Source organism: Aethalodelphis obliquidens, unplaced genomic scaffold (assembly GCF_003676395.1).
Source record: "Aethalodelphis obliquidens isolate GAN/ISIS:26980383/991018 unplaced genomic scaffold, ASM367639v1 scaffold5, whole genome shotgun sequence".
Taxonomy (NCBI): Eukaryota; Metazoa; Chordata; class Mammalia; order Artiodactyla; family Delphinidae; genus Aethalodelphis; species Aethalodelphis obliquidens.
Window position 1 is genome coordinate 74,719,586 of NW_020837949.1, and position 8,172 is coordinate 74,727,757.

General features: G+C 39.3%; 1 pseudogene; it reads left to right on the plus strand.

The window, feature by feature from the left end:
- Positions 1–6,859: 6,859 nt before the first annotated feature.
- On the plus strand, positions 6,860–7,516 carry LOC113617862 (40S ribosomal protein S4, X isoform-like; annotated as a pseudogene).
- Positions 7,517–8,172: the final 656 nt, after the last annotated feature.

The following is an 8,172-nucleotide window of genomic DNA, read 5'->3' on the forward strand; positions in this document are numbered from 1 at the left end:
TTAGAGTTTATATCATGAATGGATATTGAATTTTGTTTAATGCTTCTTCTGCATCCGTTGAGATGATCATATAATGTTTCTTCTTTAGTCTATTGATATGGTGAATTACATTGATTTTGTTTCAATATTATGCCAGCTTGCCATCCTGAGATGAAGTCCCTTGACCATGATATACTATCCTTTTCATATATTGTTGGATTTGATTTGACAATACTCTGTTGGGAATTTGGGGGTCTATGTTTATGCATCTTTTCTTTTCTTATAATGGTTTTGTCTGGTTTCAGTATCAGGATAATGCTGGCCTCATCAAATGAGTTTCCTGGGACTTTCCTGGTGGCGCAGTGCTCAAGACTCCATGCTCCCAACGCAGGGGGCCCGGATTCGATCCCTGGTCAGGAAACCAGATCCCACATGCATGCCGCAACTAAGAGTTTGCATGTCACAACTAAGACCCAACACAACCAAATAAATAAATAAATATTTTTAAAAACATAATGAGTTTCTTATGTCAACCCTCTCAGTACAATTTTCACCCACTTACTTGATGAACAAAAGAGCCACTTCAAAATGACTCCCTATATGAAAAATAGTGTGCATCAACAAAACCTCCTTAGGATATGGATGACAAGCAGTAAGGTAGACATACTCATTGGTTCAGTAACTGAATCCAGGACCCCAGCCCCTTAGTATTAAAGAAAAAACTCTAAGCCTTGGCACAGTTATATATTAGTGTACCTCATTGGTCTCTTCCTGGCTTGGGACTAGCCAAAAAACACATGTTAATTCCAACTGAGTCTTCGTCTATGCAATTGCTACCCGAATTTTTGTTTTAAAAAAACAAAAAGCAAAAGAAAATCCAAATTCTCTCTCACTAGAATATAATCTCCTTATGGACAGGGCATATAATTTATTTATTTTTGTATTTCCAATACTAGTACAAGGCTTGGAAATTCTTGGGCATTAGCATAATTTATTTAATGAGTGAATGAGCACTTTAAAAAGCTACACTTTGTACAGCTTTTCCTTGTACAAAATTCTTATTTCCTAACAGAATAATACTCTCTGAAACAACATATGTCATAAACTCTAAAATTTAAATCTTTCACTGCTACTGTATTCACTGTATTCAATTTGTCTTTGGCTTTTACAGGAGAAAAGCAAGATGGTATTAAGTATAAGTAATGGTAATTGTTGCTTGTTTAAATGGAAGCCTTAATAAATCTCAAGATCATGTTGAAAGCTTACTAGTCTCAAGTTGCAAGCTCCATTATATATTAAGGCTTATAACGTTACTGGTTATGTATATTCTTTTTGCAGAAATATTTTTTACTTAGGCTTCAAAATCTCCTTTAACTTTCAAAATAACCACCATTTTATACTTATGGTGGCTCTATGTCTTTGTCAATAAGAGGAAAAAAATCTACATGATGTCTTTTTAACATGTATGTGCATCATGCATCAAGGGGTAAAAAAGACGTTTCTGAATTCCTTGTGTTTGGGGTAGCTGATCAGTTAGCTGGCCTACACTACAATGACATCTACTGGCACAAGCAGGACTGAGCATCCAGAGGTAATTGTGAATGTGACACAGCAGTCTTTGAGTCTTCCTTTATGATTACTGTCTGATAATATGAGTTGCATCAGCCTCAATTTCTTAAGAACAGAGATCATGTTTTTTGTTTTGTTTTGTTTTTTAATATTTATTTATTTCGCTGTGCCCGGTCTTAGATGTGGCACGCGGGATCTTCCTTGCAGCATGAGGGATCTTTTAGTTGCAGCACACATGCGGGATCTAGTTCCCTGACCAGGGATCAAATCCGGGCCCCCTGCATTGGGAGCGTAGAGCCTTAACCACTGGACCACCAGGGAAGTCCCAGAGATCACGTGTTTTTGAGCTTTGACTCTGTGGTGCCTAATACTATGCTTGTCACATTAAAGATGTTCTACAAATGTATTGGACGATCATGAACGTAATTGCCTGTAGTCTAACCTTTTAAAAAGCATAGGACTTTCCTGGTGATGCAGTTGTTAAGAATCCGCCTGCCAATGCAGGGGACACGGGTTCCAGCCCTGTTCGGGGAAGATCCCACATGCCGTGGCAACTAAGCCAGTGTGCCACAACTGCTGAGTCTGCACTCTAGAGCCGCGAGCCACAACTACTGAAGCCCGCATGCCTAGAGCCCGTGCTATGCAACAAGAGAAGCCACCGCAGTGAGAAGCCTGTGCACCGCAACGAAGAGTAGCCCCCACTCGCTGCAACTAGAGAAAACGCGCGTGCAGCAACAAAGACCCAACATAGACAAAAATAAATACATTTAAAAAGCATGGAATATGATAATATTGTAACAGTGATTTACATTTTCTAAAAAATGATAAAATACTCTAAAATGATGGCTCTCCATCTTTGTGATTGAGAAATCTCTTCCAGAAAAATCACACACAATTTTACACACCATTTCACAAAGGGCCTAAATCCCATCTCTCAACTCCAGGTTAAGAACCCCAGATCAGGAGGGAGCAATATGTTTTGAGACATTTCAAAATGCATGTGGACAAATTAAAACAACAATGAGATATCATTCTATACCTATTAGAAAGGCTAAAATCCAAAACATTAGCAACACCAAATGCTAGCAAATATGTGAAGCAACAGGAATTCTCATCCATTGTTGGTAGGAATGTAAAATGTTACAGTCACTCTGGAGGACAGTTTTGCAGTTCCTTATAAAACTAAACATACCTTTATGTATGAACAAGCACTCATGCTCCTCGGTATTTACCCAACTGGGTTAAAAACTTATGTTCACACAAAAATCTGCATACAAATTTTTAGAACAAATTGATTCATAACTGCCAAAAGCAACAAAGATGTCCTTTAGTAAGTGAATGGATAAACAAATTGTTGTAATCCATGCAATGAAATATTATTTAGCAATAAAAATAAATAAACTGTTAAGTCACGCAAAGACTTAGATGAACCTTAAGAAGGAAGAAATTTTCCTCTACTCTTCTAGGTTCTTCTGGCTGGTCTAAGAATTAAATTGACATGAGACAGATTAATAGGAGAGAATTATACAAAAGTTTAATAACGTGTGTACATGGGAGAGACCCAGGAAAACTGAGTAACCCACCAAAATGGCTGAAACCCTCACCTTAAATGCCCTCTTCAGCTAAAGACAAAAGAGGATGTTTAAAGTAGTAGTTTGGGACTTCAAAGCAGAGGAAGGCAATTCACATGAAGTTGGAAAAGCAAATGTTTGGTAAACAAATGTTTTCTGGGCCACTCAAAGGCAATGGGACACACAGCAGACTCTGATCTCCAGGCCCTGCCAAGTTTCCCCTACCACACCTACCCCATATTCTTTCCATATATCCCTGGTGACAGCTCTATTCTGGGAACAGGGCCTTTAAATGCTTTAGGCAGCTAAGAGAGAGGTCAAAGTTTCTTCCTGAGTCTTTCAGGCCTTGATTGTTCTCAGTTCAAAATAAACCACAAGCCAAAGAGACATTTTGGGATGGCCAATTTTGCTCTCCTACAAATGCACATGGCTAAGTGAAAGAAACCAGTGTGAAGAGGCTACATACTGTACAATGCCAACTATATGACATTCTGGAAAAGATAAAACTATGGAGATAGAAAAAGTTCAGTGGTTGCCAGGGGTCAGGGGGAGGAAAGGAATAAATAGATGGAGAACAGGGATCTTTGGGACAGTGAAACTATTCTGTATGATACGGTAATGGTGGATATGACATACATTATACATTTGTTTAAACCCAGAGAATGGACAACACAGAGAGTGAACCCTATTGTAAACTAAGTACTTTAGTCAATAATAATGGATCAGTATAGGCTCAATTGCAACAAGTGTACTACACTAATGCAAGATGTTAATAATAGGAGAAACTCTGGGGCGGGGGTGGGGGAGGCAGTGGAGGAAGTGGGTAGGAACTCTGTACTTCCTAATCAATTTTTCTATAAACCTAAAATTACTCTAAAAAAGAGTCTATTCATTTAAAAAATGAAAAGAAATAAACTTCTATCATATTGATATATTATAGGATCTATTTGTTATGGTACAAAAAATGCATGTGGTCTTATAAGGAATGAATTGAACAAGTTTACCTTCTAATGTTATTCTCTGCTACAATTTTAAATGTCACCTAATCTATGCCAGGAGTTTATTTCATAAGGGCTCATGTAATCAAGTCTCTCTAACAGAAGGCTACTTCGCGATTATAAACCCTACAGAGAAAAAGACTTTTTACTTAATTCTTGGGTTGATGAAATTAAATACTTCATTTGGTGTGCTTTTCATTTTGATGTCCCTTAGGGCTGAGAATTGCCTTTCTCAGAAAGCACTGTAAATCATCTGTGAATGGCTGGTGCGATAGAGGGAAGAAGGACGAGTTTATTAGAGCTTCTGCCGAGAGCTCTAGGCACACCTAGCAAGCGGGTGCCAAGAAATGTTTATTGGTGTGGTAGGGAGTTCTACTCCCTGGATCCTGGTGAAAAACTGAAAATTGCTTTTGGCCTGTCAGTTGCATTGTAAAAAGTCTTCCGCTTAAAAATTGATTACCTTTTTATCTCAGAAAGCAGAATGGCAGTCCAGCAAATCATGATTCCCATAAGTACTCATCTGAACCCCTGGTGCTTACCAAAGTGGAAATACTTTTAGCCCATCTCCATAAAGTTTAAAGGTAGGTGGACATTTGGGCCATAGCTTGAGCAATTTCAGGACAGCAGTTTGTCTTCTGGCCTGAGTTATATGGAGTTTGGGTCTCTCATAATAAAAAATTTTACAAAATAACAACTTCACCACAGGGCAGGCTTAACCTTAGGTAACAGAAAAAAGAATAATTGTAAGATAAAATTATAGCTATAATTGTTCATATTATTCAGGCTAAAAGATATTTTGGTGTGACTAAATGTGCTTGGCTTATGTCCAGGGAAAAGACCCTGCCCCAAATGAAGAGATAAAACCAAAGGAAGTGAATCTCTACAGCACCACTGGAGTACTACCTTCCTCTTAGCTTGCTTGGGGTGTAAACTGGAACATATACTGAAGTCTAGTACACCGGGGCCAATGTAAGCTTTTTGATGGAAAGCAGACCACGTGAGACAGGAGGAGCCTTAGAGAGTCTCCGACTCTAACATCTCTACCCACCCAGACTCTTGTTAGAAATTCCTGTATCTAATTTTGTAAGTTGCAGTTCTTTCTGGTCACTTGCTGTAAACTGCAGTTATACAGGTCACTAACACCCTTGAGTGAATTCATTTGTCAAATTTCACTCTTATGTAGCATCTGGCCCAAAACAGGGCTCTAAAGAAACCATATACTCTAAAAAAATCTATTTAAGATAGGGAGGAGGAATGATTTTGGAAGAAGAAAGCATTGGGACAGTTGGGGGACTGCCCAAAACTGTAGCAGTAGCAGCACTTCTGCTTAAAGATATTTATTACAAGCAGCAACAGCAACTAGGCACATATGTTTGCCTCCTACTCAGTATCCAGATTCCTTTGCTGAGAGATTCAGAGGATGAAATACCTAGTGGATAACTGTTACCACCTTTACTAACATTTCCCCCTCCTTTCAGTACTAAATGTTTCACTTGTGAAAATCCTTTAGCCAGACATTAATTGAGATAATATACTGAGGTCTACTTATCTTTAAGGTAGAGGAATCTGAGCCGGTATACTCAAAGCAGCATCAACCTGATTTTAATAAGTCACTTGTTATCAATCAGACCTATCAAAATAGGAAGAAATGATTGTAGGGGAAGGGGTAATGTTGTAGTGCTAAAACAGGTCATATTCTTAAAACCTGTTTGTTAATGCAAGCCATACATTAGGTACACAAAGTCTAACATTTTGGTCCGGGTCACACGGTAGCTAAGTAGCTGAGTCAGGATTTAAACCCAAGCTCATCTGACTCACATTATTTCCCCTATTATTTCAACATCCTGTCAATGACATAAAATTTCAGCCACTGTTTTAAGTGCTTTATGTCCATTAACTCATTTAATCTTCCCTGTAGTTCTATGCAGTAGGGACTATTATTATCTCTATTTACACATGAAGACCTGGAGACAGTGACAGCAGAAATAATCTGTCCCGGGCTATGCAGCTAGAAAATGGTAAAGCTTAGGTTTGACCCCAGATAACCTTGACAATACAATAATGTTTCTCTAAAACTCTAACTTGAGATTTGTCTTCTTACAAATGAACTTTGAAATCCTCCCGCATGGTGATCAGTTTCAGCCTTTAGAAGACATCTCTCTTCCCACTCCCTTTCCACACCCTTGTTCTTCATCTGTAGCAGGTGAGGTCATGAGCTCAGTGAGAGCAGCACACCACAGACATTCAGCAGGCTTGCTCTGAATCAGTGGACAGGATTCAAAGCTTAACTCTCAGCTGTGTAAAATTGGGCAAGTCCCATAACCTCCCCCTTAGTTCTCTTGCGTATAAAATGGGGATATTCAACCCTATCTCATGTCATTGTTATGAGGATTAAAAAGGTATGTGTGGGGACTTCCCGGGGGGCGCAGTGGTTAAAAATCTCCCTGCCAGTGCGGGGGACACGGGTTCAAGCCCTGGTTGGGGAAGATCCCACATGCCGCGGAGCAGCTAAGCCCGTGCACCACAACTACTGAGCCTGAGTGCCACAACTAGTGAAGCCTGTGCGCCTAGAGCCCATGCTCCACAACAAGAGAAGCCACCGCAGCGAGAAGCCCGAGCACCGCAATGAGGAGTAGCCCCTGCTCGCCGCAACTAGAGAAAGCCCGCACCCAGCAACGAAGACCCAACACAGCCAAAAATAAAATATTAAATAAATAATTTTTTAAAAAAATATATGTGTGGCTCTTCTCATGCCTAGCGCAGCCATGGCTCGTGGTCCCAAGAAGCAACTGAAGCGCATAGCAGCTCCAGAGCATTGGATGCTGGATAAACTGACTGGTGTGTTTGTTCCTTGTCCATCTAGAGGACCCCACAAGCTGAGGGGACGTCTCCCCCTAATCATTTTCCTAAGGAACAGACTTAAGTATGCCCTAACAGGAGATGAAGTAAAGAAGATCTGCATGCAGCATTTCATTTAGATTGATGACAATATCCACACTGATATAACCTACCCTACTGGTTTTATATATGTCATCAGCGTTGACAAGACTGGAGAGAATTTTCATCTGACCTATGAAACCAAGGGTCATTTTGCTGTTCATCATATTACACCAGAGGAGGCCAAATATAAGTTGTGCAAAGTGAGAAAGATCTTTGTGGGGACAAAAGGAATCCCTCATCTGGTGACCCACTGTGCTCACACCATCCGCTACCCTGGTCCCCTCATCAAGATGAATGACACTATTCAAATTGATTTGGAGACTGGCAAGATTACTGACTTCATCAAACCTGACACTGGGCAACAAACCATGGATCTCTCTTCCCCGTGGAAACTGTATCCACCTTACCATTGCTGAGGAGAGAGGCAAGAGACTGGCGGCCAAACAGAGCAGTGGATAAAATGATCTCTAAGTGACATGACTTGTACTTAAAGATAACACTACATTAAAAAAGAAATGTATGTGTGTATGCACCCCAGTGTTCACAGCAGCACTATTTATAATAGCCAAGACATGGAAGCAACCTAAGTAAGTATCCGTCAATAGATGAATGGATAAAGAAGACGTGGTACATATATACAATGCAATACTACTCAGCCATAAGAAAGAATGAAATGATGCCATTTGCAGCAACACAGATGGACCTAGAAAATATCATAATACTAAGTGAAATTATTCAGACAGAGAAGACAAATACCATATGATGTCACTTATACGTGGAATCTAAAAAATAATACAAATGAATTTATTTACAAAACAGAAATAGTCTCACAGCCATAGAAAACAAACTTATGGTTACCAAGGGGGAAAGGGCAGGGGGGAGGAGTACGGGATTAACAGAAACACACAACTATATATAAAACAGATAAGCAACAAGGATTTACTGAATAGCACAGAGAACTGTATTCAATATCTTATAATAATCTAAATGGAAAATAACCTGAAAAAAATATATATGTATAACTAAATCACTTTGCTGTATATCTGAAACTAACACAGTATTGTAAATCAACTCTACTTCAATTAAAAAAAAAAAAAGAAAAAAATATATGTGTG